This window comes from Lissotriton vulgaris, chromosome 7, assembly GCF_964263255.1.
Source record: "Lissotriton vulgaris chromosome 7, aLisVul1.2, whole genome shotgun sequence".
In the NCBI taxonomy this organism is placed as follows: domain Eukaryota; kingdom Metazoa; phylum Chordata; class Amphibia; order Caudata; family Salamandridae; genus Lissotriton; species Lissotriton vulgaris.
This window is the reverse complement of record NC_141695.1, coordinates 1,120,460,675-1,120,465,908: the sequence shown is the minus strand read 5'-3', so window position 1 is coordinate 1,120,465,908 and position 5,234 is coordinate 1,120,460,675. Positions and strand designations below refer to the sequence as shown.

General features: G+C 44.4%; 1 pseudogene; it reads left to right on the top strand.

The window, feature by feature from the left end:
* The first annotated feature begins 3,777 nt into the window (after positions 1–3,777).
* On the top strand, positions 3,778–4,326 carry LOC147703014 (lactoylglutathione lyase pseudogene; annotated as a pseudogene).
* Positions 4,327–5,234: the final 908 nt, after the last annotated feature.

Sequence of the window (5,234 nt, the reverse complement as noted above, 5' to 3'; positions counted from 1 at the left end):
GTGATCCGCTTCACCCCACTGAAAAGCAAAGTCACGCATTATAGTGCCCCCTCAACTGTTAAGCCGGAGTGTTGCTATATAATAATGTACCGTTATACAAGCTTAAGTGGCAGCATGCAGTGCATGCTGTTCCAGGTAGGCTTGTGGACTCTGGCGCAGCTGCAAGAGCTGCACAGTTGTACAATGTAACTCTTAGGACATGCGCTCAGCATTAGGGTTCACTGACTTCAGGATGTCAAAGTCCGTGCCTGCCCAGCCCAATGGCTACCATGACGTTGTATTGTTTGAGGCATGCACCTTGAACGGGCGGCATTTCGCAAAGCTTTCATGGGCTGCTGCCTGCACTAAGGGCTGCTGGGGCAATGGCAGCATAGATGGCCCCTTGCACCACGTGGCGGGTTCCCAGCGATGGACCCGACCCAACCGGCGGCTCATGTACCTGCTGGCACACTGACACACTGCTGCAGCTGGCACTATGGGAAAGAGCTCGTAGCTGCAGTGCACACAAGCGGTATCACGCAACTGGCCCCGACCACACTGGCCAAGCCTGAGACATGTGTGTGTGTGCTCAGGTCCCGGCTGAGCCAGAATCAAGTGGCGTGAGGAATCATTGCCACTCTCGAAAGAAGTAAGTGTGTCTAAGTTCAGTATAGTAGTCGCTTATGGCACGAAGGCTAGACTCCATTCAGTGGAGCATCTATAAGGTGAACTGCCCTCAGCAGCATTTCATCCATGGCTAAAGAACTTTCAGTTCATCCTTGTGGCTACAGAGCAATGCATCAAAAACAGAGGAATACCTGCCCAATACTTTCAGACAAGGCCCTAATAAAAGGTCCTTCTACTGATCCATTAACACCGGAGCAAACAAGGGCTGAATCAAATGATCACATCAAGCAATACAAAATATATATTAATGATATTATAGGAAAAAGTTTCATCAATTCATAAACAAACATGATAAATATCAGACCACGCCATAGTTTAAAAAATACATAAATCAATAAATCAAGTCCCAGACGCCAAATTCATACATCACAATCATAACATCATACATTCCAAATTTCAACATAACTCATACATCAATCAAACTAGTCACGTCACACATGATCTCCAAAATGTATATAGCAGCCACAAGATGATTAGATGACAGAATGGAAACAGATCATCAAGGGGGTAGAGGTAGAAACATTCCAGCTGCCCCCACACGAACAACGCCAACGCGAATTTCACTGTGTTCCCCCAGCCGGGGCTACACCTTCATCAGGGCAGAGATGTACAGTAAGGTGTGGGACAATACACCAGTAATGTAAAGGGCGCCGAGCGCCGTGAGTTTTTTTGAGAACAGGAGATGTATAAGTGCCCCATCAATTGATGCTTCACAGTAAAGCTCAATAATGCAATCCTCGTAGGTCTTTTTCCAACGAATGTGCAAGGTTCTTTCCTCACAGCCACAGGTGGAGAACAGAAAAATATATCCCCTGCGTCGGCAGGTAGGGTGACCTCTATCTAAAATTATCAAGGCCCCCATCAACTGGATGGTGTTTTTGTCGATCGTAGGTTTGAAGAAAGTTTCGCCAGCATAGATCAAGCCCGGGGTCTCGGAAACGCCAGACGTCCCGGGAGAAGGAATCGTTTTTTTAGCCGCGGTGCAGAGCAATGCATTCCATAGTAGGCCCCTGGTGGACCTCTGCTCACGGACAAGCTGCACATGAAGCCTGCTATCGTTGTCAACAACTTCCACACTCCCTGGTCAAAGGCACTCTGCAGAGGCAGAAACATGCCATGGAATGATTTGTATAAATTGCCAAGCAGACATTCCACTTTACATCATATTCAAAAAGAAGGATTTTATTTTTTACAAGAACTGTAGCCCTTTAGGAGCACAGTTTCTATGTGACAATGGTCAACCTGTGTACCTGGAGCCATACTTTGTACAAACCTCGTTTTACACACAGTAATCATAGCTCATGCTTGTAAGAAATATGTAAAAACAGGGACAACATCCACAAATCAAGAAATTTAACTCATGACTTGAAGCCCAATTGACATACAAAGACACAGATTTGTGGAATTAGTAATAATAAAGTTTGTTTTTCTACAGTGCTCGAGGTGTCACCATCACTGGAGCTTCGCAGCACTATAAATAACAGCACACCACCTCACACAATCAACATCGAATGAAAATGAAGAACGGAGACGACATCCATTCATGGGCCTTGCAGATTTCACAGCAATCCTTGCAGCAGGGACTTGAGCCTACTTAGCCATATTACACGGTGCATATTTCAGTTTAGTACCTCTTGCCCCAAGCACTGGAGGTCAAGTAAAAGGTGGCATTTTCTTTTAAAAAAACCAGTAGTAGTAATAAATAACAATAAAAGAAAGCAACATAATTTTACAAAATGTAGGAATGATAAAGGTAAAAACAATAGTTTTACATGGTAATTATTTAATGTCAAACTAGGGACTCCAACTGTTCGCACTAGTATATAATATAAGTGCAGTACACCCAGTATGATTTGTTTATGGGTGAACAACAATAATATCTGCAACAATAATCATAAATGGGGCGAGGAGAATGGACAATCTATAGAATGAATTCATCAGAAAGGAATGGAATTTGAGAAGAAACAGGTCCACTTAGATGGGATTTGGCTCTGCCTTTAAACGATAAGCAGTAACTCGGTACCTACAAGTTATCTAACAGCAATAATGGGGATGCCCAAGGGTAACCAGGCGCGATATAAAACTCATTAATAATAATAATAATAATAAAGTGCACAGAATATTGATTTGCAAGAAAGATGAAATATTGGCGCAGGCATACAGTGTCACAGGATAGAAATACTGATCTGTCTTCCTAGTCAACGATTCCTGTCAAGTACCATTCCTCAGGCGTAATGCATTTCAGTGCGGTCATTCCCCCTCTGTATTGCTTAATTCTGCTGGCGAGAAAGTGCCACCCAGAGTCGTTCAAATGTCACTCATAATTAATCTAACATTATGAAAATGTCACTCATAGCAATCTTAAACCTTGGCTCTATGAAATACTTGTTGAAAATTAGAATGTAAGGGACCTATCTCCCACCTCTCCGCCTGGTTCAGTCCCACTTTGCCACTGGATTCAAGATAACCTGGCTGATGAGGGTTATGAACCCAAAACCGGTCCCAGGATGCTTGTTTCTGGTCCAGGGAAGACATGGCTTGGCAGTTCGGGCTGGACTGTCCCCATGAGGCACTGGGTCAGACTGATTTGCATATGGCCATGTCTGAACTGGGGATGTGGAGTGAGCTAAAGAATGATGATGGATTAAACCCAGATCACTTAACTGGGGGTGAGTGTTTGATTTGCTCAAACGCTCCGTCCATCATCCCCTTTGGTATCGCTTTGTTCGCCCTAAGTTGTCAGGGTATGCCCAGACGTGGGTCCCTTGCTCGCTTTGCCACTGGATTCAAGATAGCCTGGCTGATGAAGGTTATGAACCCGAAACCGGTCCCAGGATGCTAGCTTCCGGTCGAGGGAAGACATGGCTTGGCAGTTCGGGCTGGACTCTTCCCATGAGGCACAGGGTCAGACTGATTTGCATATGGCCATATCTGAACTGGGGTGGTGGAGTGAGCTAAAGAATGTTGATGGATTAAACCCAGATCACTTGACTGGGGGTGAGTGTTTGATTTGCTCAAACGCTCTGTCCATCATCCCCTTTGGTATCGCTTAGTTCAGTCCCAGGGTCAGGTCTCCTCTCTTCGTAAGAAACCCGCCGCCACAGCAGCATCATGTCCGAAGTCCTGGCGCCGGAATTGCATGGCCTGTCCAAAGAGGACGTGGCCGGCGCATGCACCGACTGGGACCCCAGCACTAAGGATTACTTGATGGAGCAAACTATGCTTAGGATAAAAGATCCTAAGAAGTCATTAGAATTTTACACCAAAGTTTTTGGAATGACACTCTTGCAGAAATGTGATTTTTCATCTATGAAATTTTCACTTTATTTCATGGGTTATGGGCACAAAAAGGATATCCCCAGCGATACAAAAGAACGAACAGCATGGACTTTTTCCAGGAAGGCCACAATAGAACTGACTCATAATTGGGGAAGTGAAGAGAAGAGTTATCATAACGGAAGCTCTGAACCTCGAGGATTTGGGCACATTGGCATTGCATTTCAAGATGTCTACACTGCTTGTAAAAGATTTGAAGGTCTGGGAGTAACATCTGTGAAGCAACCAGTTGATGGTAAAATGGAAGGACTTGCTTTTCTACAGGATCCTGACGGTTACTGGATTGAAATCCTCAGTCCCAAAAACATGTTAAATGTTATATAAAGATCTTAGCTTTTGGGTCCGTGCCATCAAATGTTCAAAGAATGTAAATGTAAATGTAAATTGATACTTGTATAGCGCACTACTCACCCACAAGGGTCTCAAGGTGCTTGTACGAATACCGCTGTGGAACCCGTCCAGGCTTTCCCTGTGAGGTGTCCACTCCTGGGCACCCCCAAGGTGGAGGCCAGGCATCCTTAGCGTTGTGGGGGCCGTTGTGGAGATTAAGCAAGCTATGGCCCAGAGTTGCAGAGTGGGACTCCATGATTGGAATAGGCACCGAGGCGAGAATTATCAGGTCAGTGGAATTTTTGAGCCCAAGACCCGCCAAGGCGGGGAATTGAACCCTGGTCCCTGGTTAGACCTCTGCATGAGGGTCTGCCGCTCTAATTATTGAGCCACACTTTTCCACATTGAGCCACACTTCTCCAGGATCGCTCCAGGAGGCTGAAAATGAGCCTGTACGATAAAAACACTACTTGTTAGAAATATTGGAATTCTATATCTTTGTTGTACTTGAAATAACACTTTTAAAAAAAGGCTAACTTCGCATTTCTCCCTTTTTTTTCTTTTGTGATTTTGTCATCTTTCTTGAGTGCTGTGAACATCTTGTGTAGGCCAGCCTTCTGCTGAAAAAGGTTACCTAGTGTCTGTATATTGTACAACCTCAGGAACATGGCGTTACTATATTTTTCTAATGTTTTGTAGAAAAGTAACAGATATATAAAAATGCAAACATGTTTCCGAGTGGTGGTGGTGTGCACATTACTTTACGCAAATATGTCATTACAGCATGCATTTAACCACAGCACATCAGTCATCAACCTATTTCACATGTTTCAGAATGTGGTCTGACATTTAAGCAGAATATTCATATTTCGGGGATAAGCATTGTTTTCTCTTGTCTTCTG